The 19,620-nt window shown below is 36.7% G+C and overlaps 1 long non-coding RNA gene across 1 annotated transcript; it reads right to left on the bottom strand.

Annotated features, from left to right (window-relative positions):
• Positions 1 to 14,369: 14,369 nt before the first annotated feature.
• On the bottom strand, positions 14,370 to 16,468 carry LOC135778953 (uncharacterized). Its single transcript, XR_010544671.2, has 3 exons — positions 16,297 to 16,468; positions 16,023 to 16,170; positions 14,370 to 15,308 (listed from the first exon to the last, which is right to left on the bottom strand). It is a non-coding gene; the product is annotated as an uncharacterized lncRNA (long non-coding RNA).
• Between the last annotated feature and the right edge of the window lie 3,152 nt (positions 16,469 to 19,620).

The following is a 19,620-nucleotide window of genomic DNA, read 5'->3' as shown; positions in this document are numbered from 1 at the left end:
GTATAAAACAATAAAAGACAAATTCACCCCCCTTTTAAGCATAACTATCGATACAAAGTTTGAACAGATTAGACAAAACTTGGATGTGTCAAAATATTTCGATCCTATTTATCAATACTTTAAAGCAACACTATGTAGTTTTTTTACCTTTAAATAATGTCTCTTAAATTATTTCAGTGATAGAACAACTTTTAACTGGACAAATTGTACTGTTGCTGCAACCTGAGCAGCCTCCTAGCTGCTACAAGCACACGCTGAAAGTGGCGGTGGAGGGTAGGAAACACAGCCCCGCCCCTCCCCCTGCCTGCAGAAGAGTGTCTGATACCAGGCACTGTTGCGCTTTTCAACCACATGGGAGAGCTGTAAGTCATTTGTACATGGAAACTACATAGTGTTGCTTTAAATGGCTAAATAAGACCAGATAGTAAAGAAAATCCACTTTTCGATGTTTTATTTTTATCTGGTGGATTTGGCTTGATTCAATTGTTTTATGGTGTACAGTAAATGGCTTAATACATGCACAAGAAAAAAAGCATTCTTCATGGTGGGGTAAACAGTTTTAATTAATCTCTTGCCAATTAGAACATGAATAATCCTACCATCCCATGCATTTAGTTTGAAGTGTGGGGCCTGGAGAACCTCCCCCTCATTAGTTTGAGATTGCTTTCCATCTCTAGTAATTGAAGGGCCTCGTGAGAAAGGAGATTTGAAATGCAAACCCTGGCAATCATTCTCCCTAAGGTCAGCATTTAAGTATTTTCATGGACGTATTCTAGATTAGTGGATTCATCTGGTTCTTCTGATAACAGCTGATCATGGGGTTTGTTGATGTATATCAGACTGATGCTTTGTTGGCTTGTGCCTACAGTATATACCTTAGCTGACAAGTCTCTATGGTTATATGTGAAAATTCACATCAAGTATCACGTATCAAGATGAATTTCCTCCAATTGAGGTAAATACATTTTTTTCTTTGGTTTCTCCCTCAAGAATTTACTAAAATATAGCACTTAGAAAGCAACCTTAGTCTACTTTAAGTAATATTGTAATAAATGCCATTACTCCAGTAACTACTGTCTTTATACTAAGCACAATAGTTGTTCAGTTTGCTAAACTACACAATAAAAGCGAAAACATCTAAACTCACTTTAATTGGACTTTAAAAGGCCCATTGACTGCTAATAACAACTAGATTGCAAACATGTTTAAATATTTATGCAACGTGTGGGACTCCCAGACTTTGATTTGCCATTATTTGTGGTAAACAACATGGTTGAGTAGTGAGCACTGACAGGGCAACATGTTATCAAAGGAAATGTTTAATAATTAAATACAGGTTTTAGTTTACAACAGACACTGCAGCGTGTATGGCTATATGAGAGTTTATTTACAATAAACTAAACACTATAAAATAGATTTTTTTAATTATATAAAACATACATCAACTAAACATTAAATCGAATGTCTCTTTATATACGAGTCAGACCTTCAGCAAAACAGATTTAGAGGGTGTAAATACCAAATAAACATAAAAAAGTGTGCACAAACAACCTCACAAAAAAATCTAATTTAAAACAGAATACCTACTTTTTCCTTTTATTAATACTACAGATCACCACAGGATGGAGCCATTACTCAGTATTTTCCAATGAATAGACGGAGCTTTACAATTGAGCACAGTGCAAAATGCATTTAAAATCTGCATCATAAAATGAAAGGTGCTGTGGATGTGTAAGGTTCTTTATTGAACCATACAGTCAAAATTATTCCTTTCATCTATGATATTATGTAGCAACTTCTTTTTTTTAAGAGTACGATGCAAATGCTTTTACAATACAAAATGAAAAAGAAAGTTGGGATGAGGGTTAGGGCTATGTGTCCCTTTTTTACAGATCTTGTTCCGATTTGGTCGGAAGCTCCGCCTCAGCATTACATCAAAGAACAATGACTGTATTATGTGCCAACTGACAAAAATGTATTGATATATTAACTAATGTGAGCAACATCACATTGTTTCCAGAAATGCAATTTACCAACAAAATACACATTGCCTACATTCACCAACATGAGATGGACCTTATAGATTTTTAATTATTTTTTTTAGCTTGGTTAAAACAACCACAAATAGTATAGCCAATCTAACATTACTATATTTACTCGCAAGAGGAGAACTACCCCACACATTGTGGAAGTTTTTACAGTAACTTATGACTTGCTTACTGTGGAAATATCGATGATTATTAAAAGGCCTATATTTTTTACATTATATTTAACCAACATTCTTATTTCACGGTTTAAATGTTTGAATAATTTTGTGTTTTATACACTGTTTTACCATTTTAAACAATTCTGTAAAAGCTTGCAACAATGCACATTGAATTCAACTTTGAATGCCACTATGGTCCGATTCATGATTTTACATTTCCTTTGGTGTGTAAGTGTATATAAGTACATGTTAATGATATGCAAAAGATACAAACCCCAAGGTAAACAATGATGTGACTTATCATTTCCAACGGAAATCTCTTTTTTTGGACTACAACAAACACATGGATTGTAGGCATAGGCAACAGTTTACTTCCTGATCATAATTCCTCCCGCTTCGGCACAGCTTGTGTGTATACTACGGCATTTGGTCAGTAGGAAGTCCTTATCAATCTAAAATCATTACGAGTCGGAGTCGTTTATAACATGTATTTAAAAAAGCAACACTCATTAAACAAAATCATTCAAAATATTTTTATTATCATGAAAATACCTGAAACAATTTAAAGAACAGCGATATAAATATTCCTGCAGACATTTCCTGGAATAGGGTTTGTAATGCTACTTCTTCTGTGGCACAAAGGGAGTTTCTGCACGAGAGCGCCCCCTGGCTTTGGGATGTGCCGGATTTCACCGTAATTCAAATTCATTCATTGAGAAAACGAACATTTGCACGATTAATCGTTACAGCCCTACACACTACCCTATTTGACTTAAGTGTGAGGCAGAGTTGCTCCGTGGGGCTGTCGCATGCCAGCTACGCAATGCTCGTTTTGGGTGTGGAGCACATAGAATGTTGGTGAGCCCATAGCCAACAACATTTACATGATGTAAACAGCGGCCTGGGTGAACACAGAAAGAGTTCTAAGCGTCATGCATCCTTTAGAGGCAAAAAATCCAACGACAACCTGGGGTGGGGGTCCTGATAAGGACATGCTCCTGGTGGCTGTTGTGGCTGCTCCAGTATCAATGGCGGTTTGGTGCACTGCGGATGCGGTGATTTGGGGCAGCCGCCGTCATTGGAAGAGCTTGCATTTTTAGTAAAGAAGTGGCGCCCCGCTTTTGGGCCTCTGTTAAGCAATGAGTAAACTCTTTGATGGCAGAACCAAATAGGCCGGCCAGGGAGACGGGGTAGTCAAGGAGAGCCACGTTATTTCCATCCTTTATCTCCACTGGGGTAAGCCCTGACTTGTCCATGTCGTGGAGGAGCTTGGTTTGGAATACTTGTAGTACTGCCATAGTTTGAGGAGCAGAAGCAGCGCAGAAGCAGCAGAGTTCTTCAACTGGTGGGGAAGCCTCTTCATCAGAGGCTGCCCAGTCCTTGCCCTCTGAAGTAGGGGACATCACGTCTTCAAGCTCTTCTAAGCTGCAGAAAGAGACCATGTCGCTTTCGCCAGAAGAAAGGCATAAAGCACAGGATTGCTGGAAAGAGGGCACGCTGGGGCCGGGCTGGTGTAAGCTCGTCATCACACTTGTGCCCAGGCACATGGCTCCAATGATTTTTCTGTCTTTAATAAGAAGGAACGGCGGGGAAGCATGGAGGGCAATGCCTAAGTGACATTACAACAATGCACTTACTCTTTTAGAGGGTTTTGCTCATTGAGGAAAGCCTTCGATGGTAAAACCAAATAGGCCAGCCAGGGAGACAGGGGAACACTTGTAATATTGTCAAGGTGTGAGGCGCAGAAGCAATGCAGAAGCAGCAGGGTTCATCCACTGGCGAGGCAGCCTCTTCATCAGAGGCGGCCCAGTCCTCGCCTCTGAGGTAGAGGACATCACATCTTCAAGCTCTTCTAAGCCGTGGATGAGACCATGCCACTTGCGCCGAGAGTTAAAGGTACTAAATGGCATTCGGCGGAGAGTTATATAGGTGAATGGCTCTGCCTAAAGTGGTGGGCTTGAACAGAGTTGAACCAACAAGCTTCAATATGAAAGAAAACAAAGTTTTGCCATAGAGGCAGCTACTGACGCAATGTGAAGTGAACCAAATCGAGGGAACAGTGTTTTGTATAAATCAACAAATGCTTCAGGTTGAATGCTTGTTACATATACTGTACATACTAATCTGTAATTCTAATTGTATGTCATTATGTTCTCAGGGCAAATGCATATTAAATGCGATCCAATAAGAACACGAATACATGGATTCAGATAAATGTTTACACGGTAAAATACATCTTCATATCAGATTTTAATTAAACCCTTTGCTACAATTTTTATGCATAATTCATTAACAGGAGAAAAAACTACAAATGCAGCAATGTGTCTTAAAAGACAAGTTCCTCTAGATGGCACTGTTGTAACATACAGGGCCGAGGAGCCACATAGTCATTTGGTGGATGTCCTCATTCAAACAGCAAACATCATTATTCTAATCACAATCCCGTGCTGGGAATCAGGATGGCATGATAATTAATTGTTAGTACATAACTGTGCCAACAACAGACAGACTGATTACTTTATTTGGTGAAAGAGGAAAAATGATAAGACATCATATGAGGCATGTTTGTGCTAGATGGAGGATTAAGAGTTAGTTTTTAATGGTTTGTTTGTTTCAAGAATATTATTTAAGAGTGATTGTGTTTTGTGTGCCTGATGCTTAATTTAATTTCACAGTGTTGATGCATTATGTTCTGAAACAAAGTAAAAAAGGCAAGAATAGAGACTTGCCTTTTAATGAGTAAATAGCTATTCATCAAATTATTACACAAAAATAGTGCCAGAGAAACATCAAATGTGGGCAAGTAAATGTTTTAAAAAAAAAACATGCTGAAAAACTGTCAAATACACATTATCATTCAAGCTCATTTTTATCATCTGCCTACAATATATGGACCACTTACTAGGCTATCCAGTAAAAACATTTAAGTAAAAACGCAGGGATACTTAGGAAAAGTGTCATTGCTTTTTCCAGTGTGACCATCCGAAGTGCCAACTTTGCAACACAATTTCAGCTAGACACAGCTTCATTAAATGTTCCAATAAAATATTTGCAATAGCTCATTGACTTTTGATAGCTATAATAAAGGGTATGACTGCCTCAAATCGGAAGGCATTAGAATTAATTTGCTTGGCATTTCACAGATGGGAAACGCATTCAGAACAAAACTCTCTCACTAATACTCCTCCAGGTCTAACTAAAATGAACATTTAACTCCAGAATGGCATTGCAAATAGACTAAATAATGAAATTGTTTAGTTTATTTATTCATATGTTCATGAACATTGCTGTAATTCAATATGCAAATAACTCAGAACTAAATTAGGACACAGACCCTTAACAAGCATCTTATTATGCCCGGAAAAACCAACAAAGTCTCACGGACATTCGTGTCACAAAATTTAAATCTATCGTATGTAGTTGCTTATTTCAAGTCAATCACCTCACCCTAGCAATGGTCGATAAGGCTCATCTGTACTGTTAACTGTTAGATGTGAGACACCCCAAACCCTAACCCAAACATTCAGAAGTGACAATGTTTTAAAAACGGGGAAAAAAACAATACAGCGTCTGTGCTCCCGAACGGCAGAAAAAAACCTGGTGCAGGCACGAAAGATATTTCCGAATGAAATGCATAAGTTTGAAAGTAAACTATAGCACAAACTGCCATGAGACACAGCAGTGAAAAACACGCAATATAGCAGAAGATTAACGCACGCTTACACAAATGTGTCTACATAGATAAAACGTCAACATCACTTACACAAGAGGAACAACTCTCATTGGCAGTGCACACTGAAGCCTTTAAAGTCTGATCTTATGTACTCGGTCATTCATTGAGAGCAGATAAAACAGAGCGGGCGCCTTTCCCACTGTGATGACCAGCACCACAACAACCTCCTAGTGCTTAAAACACCACAGCAATGCCTCAGTACAGCCAAAAGTCACTCATACTTGTACTGGAACACAGAATTAACTAAACAGTGAGCGCAAAACAGTTCAGAGAGGGTATAAGGTTATGTACACAAACAGTATGCGTTTGTGTGTGAGCGTGCGTTTGTGTCACTAGTCCGTGGTAAACTAATTGTGACCTGTACATGACCCTAGAGATGTCCATTAAACCTTTAAGAGGTGCTTATGTGTGTGTGTGCGCATGTGTGCGTTTGGGCTCAAAAGGAAGAGAATAACGGGTCATGTGAGTAAAGAATGTGTAAATCAAGCTTCTTTATGTATCTATATATTTAATTAAAAATTAGTATCATATTGACGCTCACAGCATGGACCACTCACCAACATGATCTTTGTAAAGAGTAGATACAGTAGTGTAAAAGAGATGGTATAGTCAGTAAAAGAGATAGCGTGAGTGTGTAATTACCAGCTGGACTGTATAATGATCACATCATAGAGTTGGCTGCTCTGATATAGATAATTATTTGGTATGACATACAAAGGCAATGAAATGCTCAAAGGCCGGAGTCAAATGCACTATCGACAGCCGAGTGACCTCTTATGACCAGCATTACCATGTTAACCGTTTTCTCAAGGGTCAATTAATGAGGAGCCTGATCTGCTGGAGTACGACCTTAGTACGGAGTACATGCACATACACACACCAATTATAAAGGCTTTGATTACACGTTTACATGCACAAAACACATTGAATCTTAGGCACGCACACAAACGCACTAAAGCCCTGATATGGAGCATGGTCACGTTAACCTAATCTGAAGTGATGTGTGGTTAATTTGTCTCTGTAGTGAACAGACCTTGCAAAAAACACACTTTATATGCATGACTATTAGCTTATTCATATCATATACAATTAATAAATCATTCACATTCGATTAGAATAATATGAATGAGACATACAGAAACCCAATGTAAAGGCACTGGTAAAACTGTTATCCTGGTTAATGTTAATATTAATATTAGTACATTTGAAGAGTTTGGTTTCAAAACCAGATAACTCTTGGGCTGTAACGATTAATCATGTAATTGTGCGATTTCTCAATTAATACATTTTTATAAATTATGGTGAAAACCTGGCACATCCCAAAGCCAGGGGGCGCTCTCGTGCAGAAACTCCCTTTGAGCCACAGAAGCAGCAGCATTACAAACGCTATTCCAGGAAATGTCTATAGGAATATTTATATTACCGTCTTTCAAATTGTTTAAGGTATTTTCATGATAATAAAGAATTTTTTTAATGATTTTGTTTAACAAGTGTTGCTTTTTTAAATGCACGTTATAAACGACTCCGACTCATAATGATTTTAGATTGATAAGGACTTCCTACTGACCAAATGCCGTAGTACACGCACAGGTTGTGCATGAAACACAGAATCGCAGCCTTGCGATTCAGAATCAATGTCAGAGATTAATCGTTACAGCCCTAGATAACTCCATTTTAAAAAAAAATTATTATGTTATCATGTTTTATACTTTTATTGTGCTACTTTGCTGTATTTTTTGTTATGACGGCATAAGTCAAAACAAACCAACTGCAGTTTGATTGATATTAATTGGAATGCACAATCAAAAAATGGTTTTGGAACCAAACTCTTTATTTTGACAAAATTTGAATGTATTATGAACAAAGAAGAATAAACAATAATGATAATACTCCATATTTGTCAGTTAACATTAACCTCCTAAGACCTGAGCTTGGGTTTGTCTTTTTTCAGATTTCTTCCAGCTATTTTGGGGTTAGGAAGAACATATAAATACAATAACCATTTTTTTTCTTTAAACATGAAGCAATGCAATTGTCAATTTTTGTTTACAACAGGTTCCAGTTATACAGAATTAAGTATTATGGTGCAAACAACAAAAAAATTGTGGACATCCAGGTCTTAGGTTAATAAATGCTGTGAACTGTCCATTTAATAGATATTAAATGTACTCATGGTGCCTAATGCAGTTAATGTTGCTAATGTTACTGTATTACAAATACTAATAAATTACAAATTAATCTATACTTAGTGTTACTGAAGCATTAATTAAAACATACTGTAGAGAATAAAAGGTCAGAGACACAACAATATTATGATCTCATGCACTCCGATCTAAGTCCAATCATATTTTAACACATTACCCCAACTGACAGCCAAGCAACATCCTTAAATATCCTAAAACAAATTCTAAAAAAGAATAAGCTATTCAAAATCCATTTATTTTTAAGTTATTTGATGAACAAATTAACTGTAAAATCTATTACCCAGGTTTGACATTTGCATGTAGATGCAATAAAACATGATGCAAATGTAAAAAGATGCTTCTTGAAGCACATTATGTTGCTCCATTTGCATTGCATTAGTGTTTAAAGCACTCAGACGCTCTTCTCCATTCGTCACTCATGTCTGTCCTATTAAAATGGAACTGGGACAAACCAAATAGACCTTAAATGTACACCAGCAGAGGACAGAACTATAGTTAAAGCCATATTTCATGTCATGTGTGGTTTACATTAGACTAACACAAGAACAACAGTCTGTAAATTGTATGATTTGGAATGTGGGTATACAAATGGATTATTAGCTCATTAAACCACTGAGGTTTTTTAAGGTTTCGTAAGGCATGCTCATTATGTTCATATTACATTCAGGTGAAAAGAATTCCTGCACATTTTGTATTTTTAATGAACAATTCTTATACCAGTAAAAATATTGTTTTTAAAAGGACGAAAAGAAAATAAAGCAAGATAAAACTTGCTGAAGTGCAACTCAAAGCTTAAATCGCAGACCCATGCCAATTCCACAAAGTAATGTAGTGTGGAATTTTGCAGTTTCGAAACAGCGAGGCACAAATCTAAATCTGGTGTCATGAATTATTGAAGACTCCTTTATGGAGCTTTCTCCACTGCTTAATATGAAGTACCATACAAGCTTAAGATCAAACACTGCCTTGTGTAATAAGAGTTAATGCTAAAAGTACTAGCTTTAGCAACAACAACAAAAAAGATTAAACATATCCTTGCAAGATCCTTTTCTATGATCTCGCAAGGGTAATAGGTATCAAAAACTAGACCTTCTACTAGAGATGGTCAGTGTTGTAATGTCCATGGCAACTGAGTCTTTGAGTAAATACAGAGTAAACTGAAAAAGGTAACAGGATAAGATTCCTTGACAACATGATGTGCGGTTAGATTTTTCCTCAGCATAGAGTCTATCAGCCATCAGGAAATACAACTCAAGTCCTCTTCTGAACCTTGCTGTACTGAGATATGTTGAAACTCTTCAAGCATGCACAGTAACAGTTAATGACAGGCAGCCAATGAAGATGAACTCATTGTTAATTCATGTCAATTTAACCTGAAGTTAGTTCTTAACATTGCTTTCAATTTAATTCAGCTTCTCTCACCTTGGCACTCTACAGATTTTTTGGTGACACCGAGGCAGCAGTGCTGAAGCAATTTTGAAACTTATAATGAGAATCAGAAAGTGTTTTTGCTTCTAAAACAGATAAACCCCCGAAGCCAGATTTAACAGTTTTTTTTCCTTCCAGGGAGAAAAAATTCACCAGTGTGCATAACATTTAAAACAGCTATAAATTAAAGGGGGGAGAAAGCCAGTAATTTATTTTTGCAGAATCTTGAGTAGAGTGAATGCGTCTATAAAATTCAGAGAGAAAAGTAGGTTGCTAAAATGCACTTAATTTGGCATGATAGATTGTGTGCATGCTTCAGTGACTGTAATTGAATCTGTGACCTATTTCCTCAGAAGAAAATTGTCTCTCGGGTTTGTTTTTATTTCAACAGAATCCAGTATAGACTCTTTACAGTCAACTCTTAATATTTCTTCTTGTAATGTATACATAACGTAAAATGATACATGTTCAACCATTCTTGCCTTAGTAAAGTACATTTGGCATGAACCAATGTTGTTACGGCTGAAACCGTCTATGCGTATTATGAATTAGTGGTGTAAGAAAATATCGATACCGTTTTAAAAGTCGCTACCAAGAGCTACGATTTTTTTATATGAACCATCTAAAATTATACTATCTAAAATGTTAGCTCGGAGAGCATAGAGATGGTAGCAAATAAGCAATGCTAATGCCAAGCCCATTGCACTGAACGAGCAATCATTATTATACAGTAGTTAAAACAGCAAACAGTCCTTTTTATGTAAACAGAATTGAGATTAAAAAAAACTCACCTCACGGATCACAGTGGCAGCACGTAGATTTTTGAATCTGGAATAATGAATGGATTAAGCTCTTAGAGAGGAATAATATGGATATGGATTGTATGCATATGTCAGCTAACTTACAAAGGAAAATACTGCTAGGATAAGACAAGGTAAGACTTGTTGACTGATTTAAAGGAACACTCCACTTTCTTTGAAAATAGGCCTATTTTCAAGCTCCCCTAGTTAAACAATTGTGACCAGTCACAGAAAGTTGGGACCAAAGTCGGATCTGGGGCATTTTCAGTTTTTCACAGATTCTGAAAGTGCAGTTTCTAAGCTTGGGTAACACATGGAAATCTGTTGGTGATTTGAATGTAGGATATCATATGTACTATTTTGTGACAGAAGTTCGGATGACAACATGCAAAAATAAACAGGACTTTTTACCTTTGTGCTGATCACAAGTGGAATCCAGTCTGTTTCAGATGTGTGAATCATCCAATGACCATTTTTGTCCACAGATGCGTATAATCTGTGAAATATAGGCAAGGCAAGGCAATTTTATTTGTATAGCACATTTCATACACAGCAAAATACACATACAGACTATATAGATATATAGTCTATTGTTTACACCAGATTTCGCATTAACTTCTGGTAATAGAATATAATACACAATCTGAGGACTATTTACATCGTACACTGTATATGAGATTACACTTTATGTTTCTGTAAACACATGAACCCGCCTTCAAAGTCGAACAACCCAGTGACGCGGCTGATGTACGACGCGACTGACTGTTATCTGTTGTGCCCCAGATTCGCTCTCTATTTCAGCGTGCTTGCCGCCGGGCCACAATCAAAATAACATATTTGCGTGCGCAAAACACTCGAAATGTGAATTATGCCTTAGATAACACAGGGTACCCCCAGGATTGTCAATCCTAAATTCAAGGCTTTTTAAGACCTTTTTAATACCACTTCAAATGAAATTAAATACGCACCCATTCGGGTAGAATAAATAATTTTAAATAACATAATATACTGTACCTCAAATAATTACTATTTTTACTACTATAATTACTACAAGTGTTTGAACATTCATGACAACATGCCTCTGAAAGGCTGATTCCCAGGCCCAAACGGCCTAACCCTTAAATTTACCCAACAATCAAATAGATTTAATAGATTTAAATGTACATTTATTGTAAATTTGAAAATCCCTAAATCAGGGATGGGCAACTGGAGGGCCAGGGGCTACATGCGGCCCTCCTCTTTATCTTGTGCAGCCCACCACGTTTTAAAGCAACACCAAAGAGTTTTTTTTACCTTAAAATAACGTTTCCAAAAAAGTTTCAGTCGTTCATCCACTCGTGTCGTTCATTTCACATTCGCTTTGCAGCCCTCTATCGGCCAAAACCGCACTAAAGAAGTTTCCAACCGTAGGGTATGTTTCACCATCCAAAACAATCAATGTTGTCCATATTTAACTTCAGAACACAATCATGTTCGTTCAGAGCAAGAGGGAAACAGAGGGTAGCAAGTAATGAAATGTTTGGCATTTCGTCTGCACTGTCAGCCGAAATCGCTGCAGAAATAAACGCTTGCAGAAACAGATGTTGTGCAGACGTCTAACAAAAATCAGCCGCAAATCAGCACAAAAAACATGAATGAGCAAGCTGATGAAAGGATGGATTCTGTTTCGCTCGCCTGCCAAAAACTAAGTAGATTAGAAAGATATCAGATTCTTCAACTTAGAGAAAACAACTAGAGACATCAAAAAGCCAGAATAAAATTCTTGTCGACTTGCTGATATTCCAGAACACACAGCCCTGTGTCAGAATTCAATGGTATTTTAATTTCAATGTTCAATGAAATCAATGCTCACTTTAAAAAAACACTTTCTCAGATTTCATCTCATTTTAATCATGTTACCATTGTTACTATTTCAGATGCAGAATACATGAACGAGGAACATCTCGGTTTTGTTTATTGTCCAGCCATACACAGTACTGTATAGAATACATTAGAACCAAATAACATCTCACCAGGTCTTTATTGCGCAGTACAGACTGTATTTACAGTACAGCCAACACACAATGTAAACAACACACTCTCATTCACAGCCTCTGCACCCTTTGGTACCACTAGTAGTGTATCTGTTCTTGGCTTGTTGTGTCAGATGTCACTGCCTCAAGGTCTGGTTCAAGTAAGCCAAGTTGCCATGAGCGCAAACATTAACTACAGAAACCCTTGAAATATTTAGCACTGTTTTTTTACTTGTTTTTCAACAGGTCACTTGTAGGTCAGGATTAAAGCGATAGTTCAGCCATAAATGATATTAAACCCATGATTTACTAACCCTCAAGCCGTCCGAGATGCATATGTCCATCATTTTTCAGACGAACACATTTTCAGTTATTACACAACAATCGTTGCCGGAAGCTAGTTATTTTCGTTTATAAAGTTTTATATGGATATTTCTACAACAAAACGGCACAGATTACCCTCAGAAGGCCTTTGTTTATCATCGTGGAGCCATTTGGATTTTTTTGTGAAGGATGGATGCACATTTTTTTGACTTGAAGATGTGGACCCCATAACTTTTCATTTGATTAACTGTAAGATCTAAGATATTTTCTAAAATAACTGAAAATGTCTTCATCTGAAAAATGATGGACACATGCATCTCGGAAGGCTTGGGGGTGCAGGGAGGTGCACAGGGGGGGTTGCTCAGGTTTCCCGGGCAACTGCCCATATGCCCTTCTCGCCTCACGTTGCCCTTTCGAGGTGGAAAAAATTAATTGTGCTTTTACTTCGTTACACTGAGCGGCGTTCCTTCATTCCAGTATTTTAATTAATTACGAAATGTGTATTTCATTGTTAAATTGCCGTCTCGTGTTTCTGGGACATTCGCGAATTAATGACTTGTTTGAGTCGACTCTTTACCAAGCAAATGGGCCAAATGTTTTGAATTGGTTCGCGAATCAGTTTGAATGAATTGTTCAGATCGCTGCAAAAACTGAATCGTCTGATGCAGTTTTACTCATAGCATAGAAAATAAAAAATGTTGGATGAGGTGAATACTAATTTACTAAATTTTAACTAAAAGCAAAACTTTACACATGTACCCACCATTATTTACACACGACCTGTTTGTCCTCAGACACAGTTAAACGAGTGCAACCTACAGAAACGCTGTAGCACAGATTGAAAAAAATCCATTGATGATTGACATCTGATTCGCTGTGTATTGTAGCCTACTGTATGAAGTGCTTCTCGCATGAGATTTACAACATAAAAAAATGAGTTTTGTCTAAAATCAGTTGTATTATGTGTACACCATTTATTCAAAATGGTTAAAGGGATAGTTCAGCCAAAAATGATATTAAACCAAATTTAGGGATGCTCACATTGACCGTTTAACCGTTAACCGAAGGTAAGAATTTATGACCGGTTAACATTATCAGTTAAAATAAAAAAATATTTGTTAATACATGGTGCGTGTAGTCATGAGCCGACAGACATTTAGCCACTTTTCTATCTGTAATTTGTGAATGTCCTGTAAATGACACAAATTATTGCTGCCCTGACGGTCTGATAAAGTAATCATTTGTACACTGAAAAAAAAATCCTTTCAATTTACGTAATTTTAATGTGTACATCGGTCCCACATAATCCGATTGTGTAAAACCAACATAATTTTCCTCATTTAATTTTTATGTGTCAGACCAAAACATTTTAATTGTTTTAAGTAGTCTAATATAAATATGTTGACTCAAAGTGCTATTTCTCTTTACTATAACACATTTATTTTGTAATGTTTAAGTAATTTTATTATGTAAGGGGACTCGATTTTCATCTGTAATTCCAACATGCTTTTTTAATGCTTATATTATGGGATTATGTAACTCTAAAGCAATTTCATTATGTCTCTGGCACCAGAATAATCACCCATAATTATCCAAATGTTATTTATTTCTGTTTTAAATACAAAATACATTTGCATTGGCATAAAAAGCAAAGAGTTTTGAACAAATGTTTAGTGATATTGAGGCAAACCACTGCTTTCAGATCATCAATTCATTTAAATCTACACATTAATTCAACAACAGTCAATAACTATTACAACATGCAGTTCATACAAAGGGGCAATTTCCAAGACAGGTTGTGGATTAAGCCATGACTAGGCCCTAGTTATATTAGGATATTTTTTACAAAAAAAAGTTTACAAACAAACCTACCTTACAAAAACAACACTGGAGTACATCTTGAGACAAAACAATGGCACTGATATATGTCAAGATATGTCAGTGCAATATGTTTTCAAATTAAGGCATTGCAAAAGTCTGGGACTAGAAAAAGCCCCATCTGTAAAACTGACCCAAATGTTTAAAATAGTTACTATCACAGTAGATTTAGAAGTGCTAAAGCACAAACACTGCATTCCAAAGAGACATGCAAAACAGTAAGTACTATTATTTTTTAAATGGATTTACAAACTGGAAAATATCAATCCTTCAGAAAGTCAGAGCTACAGCATTTGTATAAACTGATAATCAAAGATTCAACAAAAACAAAATACAACAACCATTTCCAAAATCAACTCTGAGCAGCAAACTGTTAATGTTTTAATAAGAGAAAACACTTAAAACAGATAAATAGAAAGAACATAAATGAGCAGCACAGTCTTTCTGATCCTTTCACTGAAAGAAACGGTTCGTTAAAGTTACGCTCAATGCAGTTCCATTAAAATCTTTTGGATTTCTTCAAAAATAAAGCAGAGATCAGGATAGCTCAGGTTTAAGGCATACATCAGCTCAAACAACATGGCACGATGTTGCAACACCTTCATGCCTTCCAGGACTATACAAAGATCCTCTTCTTCATCACAAGAAGCATGTTGTTTGAGAGCACAAATCCCAACAGTGGTGTCTTCAAATGACCTCACTGATGCTGACTTCATCCATGCCCTGTACAAAACAGACAAATGTAGTTAAAGAAACAGAAAAAAGTTACTGTTACAATAAAAGTGTCATTGGAATTTAGTACAATGCAAACACATATAAATGTAAGTATACAGACCCATGTGAATTGCCAAAGCATGTTACAATTGGTTACAAATATATGGGTTACAAAGCAAGGCAGCTGCACGGTCCACTGCTCCAGGTGTGTGTGCGCGTTCACTACACTGGAATGAGTTAAATAAAGAGGCCACATTTCGAGTGTGTGCTACCATACCTGACAATCACAGCAAAAGTGAATTATCTCATTTTCTCACTGTCATGTTGTTACAGACCTGTATAAATGTCTTTGTTCTGATGAACACGAAGGAAGACATTTATTTTGAGGAATGTTTGCAACCAAACTGTTCATGAGCCCCATTCACTTCCATAGTATTATATTTCCCCACTATGGAAGTGAATGGGGCTTATGATTGGTTTGGGTACAAACATTCCTCAAAATATCTTCCTTAGTGTTCATCAGAACAAAGACATTTATAAAGGTTTGTAACAACATGATAGGGAGTAAGTGATGAGAATTTTTATTTTTGGGTGAACTACCCCTTTAAATCTTCCCAGGTGTTTTAATGACCCGTGTGCCAAAAGATGTAACTAAAACATACTACATTTTCTGTACTTCCAACAATGTTTACACGTTTTTGTCTATGAATCTATATTACTTACTTCTGTCATTTGATCATTCATTGTTTGAAGTCTGTTTGCTAGCTGTCCTCCTTTCTGATAGAAGAGTTTCGTCAGGTTTTTGGATTGGAGGTCCAGGTGACACGCAGGAACATAAGACAGTAGTGATTCTTTTAAATTCAGCATTTATCTGAAAACAAATTAACCAACCATTGTATATTTGAGTACTGCGAGTCAAAGAATAATACATGTATATTAGTTACAAAAATAAGATTTAGCTCCTAACAGCAGTAAAACAGTGATAGGAATTACTTACCAATGCTTTTGAGTGTGTAGCGCATGCAAGGATGATGGACCTATAAGAGGAAATATTCAGAGGTGAAATCAACACACAACCTCAAATGATTAAGGTCACACATACACAGAGCAATAATGAAATAAGTATTATATCTGTCATAGGACGCAATTTTGGACAAAATGAGATCTTAAAACAACAAGGTTCTCTTCTGAAAACGTCAGCTTTAAGGTGTGGCACTTCAAAGTGATTTTTTCAGTTAATATACCAGACGTCACGCGAGACATTTAAAGCAACACCAAAGAGTTTTTTTTACCTTAAAATAACGCTTCCAAAACAGTTTCAGTCGTTCATCCACTCTAAACAGGGTGAACAGCACTTTCACATTCGCTTTGCAGCCCTCTATCGGCCAAAACCGCACTTAAGAAGTTTCCAACCGTCGGGTAGTGGTCCTGTAGTCCGAGTGAATACTACAAAAACTTGCTTTACGGCAGACCTACAATCCAATCAGAGCCAGCTATGCCTCAGTATTTATGACAGTGGGTAATGGACAATTACGCTTCTAACCTGTAGGGGGAGCAAAGAGCCAAAACTCTTTGGTGTTGCTTTAAAAAAGCTTTTTCTAATTGAATCAAGTGTTGCTCGTGGCGTAGCGAGGTCACGAATAACTGACGCGGGTCTGTTCATCTGATTAAGCAGACAGTTTTTTTCATACGCAATGTCATTATTAATTAGTCAATTGATATCATCTGTTAAATTACTTACATGGATAACTTTACTCTGGACAGAATAACTTTTGGTTAGCGTTTTATTTGCCCTGACACATTTCCACAGAACAGCTGAGTAAAAAGTGCCTCAAAAGTCAACTCAAAGCTGACAGTTTTCAACTCGGATAAATCTACCAAACGTGAAATAACGTTATACAGCTGACATTTTTAAAAGGCTGTTTTTCTTTATGAGCCTTACACTTACTGACTGACTGACTGTAACGTTAACTTACTCCACCAACATCATCCAAAATAATTTTTACTACAAGTCATTGCAAGGGCTACATATTGTAAAAAAACTGTCTATCTAGTGAAGATGTATCACGTATAAAGTGAACATAAATAAATAATAGAACTTACTTTAATAACGTGGTGTCCGTCTGAGAGAGTTCTTCTGACTGACTGCTGTGCTGAGTCTTCATTTTGGCGCCCAAAACAAACGATGTTTATTCTTCTTTTATGGCGATTGACGTCCTTTTTATTGAGCGTTACTGCCACCTTCTGCTCAGGAGGTGCCATTTTGTGTGCAAACTCAATTTTATTGCTTTAAGTATTCAATTCAATCAATTTTAATCAATGTGAAAATAATGTGTTCATTTTACATTCAAACAAAATATTTTCATCCTAATCAATTAAATTATGTTTACACAAGGAATATAAATATTTTGTGTTGCATATACATGTTTATTTTATTTAAATTCAAAGACCCACCAAGTCCATTTTTTTCAGTGTATGAGAAATCATTTGTATGCGTATTTGGAAGCTGAACGGAGACGCGCGCGTGTCCGCGCAAGATGATGCGTTCCGTCTCGCGCACATCCGGACAGACGTTCGGTGATGGCCTCTGACCCTGAACATAAACATCTCTCTTTTTGCACAAACGGAGAAAGACGACGCAAAAGCAAAACTTTCTGAAAAGCGTCCTGCTTTAGAAATGACCACTGTGGTAGATGAAACAGAGACAATCTGCCCTTTTTGGATATTAATCCTCTGGACCGATCGCGTGCTTTTTAATAAGGTAATGTTGCGTGAATATCTGATAATGAATGAATCCTGGTTCTGTTGTTGATCTGTCACTGCTGTTTGCACGTTCAAATTAAATCTTTTGTTTTTACTAGTTCACAGACAACCGTCAACTGTATTTTTACTCAATGACAATTTCATATTAAAATCTTATAAGTTAACGGTTAATGTTCGGTTTAGAAGCTACGGTTGTCGGTCGGGAAAATTAACTGATATGAGCATCCCTAAAACCAATGTTTTACTCACCCCCAAGTTGCTTATATCCATAATTTTTCAGACGAACAGATTTTCAGTTATTACATTTGGAGAAACCTAGCAGTGATTTTATATGTAGGGATTTTCGTAACTCAAGTCATGTTTTTCTGTGTTATTAGTAGTTAAGGTGATTGAGTGCTGTATTTCAGTGTTTTACTTGTTTGTGTACATATATTTTAATAAGGACCCTGTTATTCTCAGTGATTCCTGTGCACGTCTCTGTGGGGGTGAGTAAATCATGGGTTTAATAGAATTTTTGGCCGAACTATCCCTTTAAGTAGTATGACTATAAATGTACCTTAGAGTAAATTAAATCTCCATCAATTAAAACTGTCATCTCCCTGATGCACCTGAAGATGTAAAATATGCAAGATTCAAAGCATCATATCTTCATTTATCTATACTTCTATGCAATTTATCATCACCAGGGGTACACACATTTTCTGCTGATTTCACTAGTGTCGTCTCACTAGGCAACGTGACAACTACACACACCGACTGTTGTTGCTAAAGTCTCACTGTCACACTCACATAAAGACTGAAAGAGGGGTGAAAGATTAAACACTGACAAATCTCTCCACAATCATCAACACTGAAGGAACAGAATTTGTCAGGTTTGGTTTAATGGCTGACTATGCTAAGAATTTCCTAAAACTCAACACTCTTAAAAATAAAGATTACTTAAAGGTACTTTGTCAAGTCTTTTAGCAACATAAAGAACCTTCAATATGCACAAAACCTCTTTGTGAAATAAAGAGAACCTTTGACTAAATGGTTCTTCTATGGCAGGGTTCCCCATATCTCATGCTGGAGGGCCGGAGCACAGTGTTTAGGTCCAACCCTAAATAATCTTACGCACCTGTGATTTTCTAGTAATCATGAAGACCTTGATTAGCTTGCTCAGGTGTGTTTGATCAAGGTTGGAGCTAAACTCTGCAGTGCTCCGGCCCTCCAGGGTAAGATTTGGGGAACCCTGTTCTATGGCATTGCTAGAACCCCTTTTAGGATCTTTATTTTGGAAAGAAAAAGTGCAGATTTGTGCAATTCTCTACTTTTGCAGTTCATCTTTGACTTTATATTATTTAAATATTTGAGAATGGGTTTATATTTGTTTATTACACTATCTGTTATCATTATATCTGGTATTGTCATGACTTATGTTCATATTTGACACTTAGCTGACAGGAAGGAGCTGCGGCTGTGGTATTGTGATCCTATTTCATTTGCTTAAAATCTGAAACTCTGCCATACCAACACTGCTGTGTTTGGCTTTAAAATGAAATCCATGTTTGCCAAATTG

Source organism: Paramisgurnus dabryanus, chromosome 2, assembly GCF_030506205.2.
Source record: "Paramisgurnus dabryanus chromosome 2, PD_genome_1.1, whole genome shotgun sequence".
Taxonomy (NCBI): Eukaryota; Metazoa; Chordata; class Actinopteri; order Cypriniformes; family Cobitidae; genus Paramisgurnus; species Paramisgurnus dabryanus.
The sequence above is the reverse complement of the archived record's forward strand: the minus strand, read 5'-3'. Positions and strand labels throughout refer to the sequence as shown.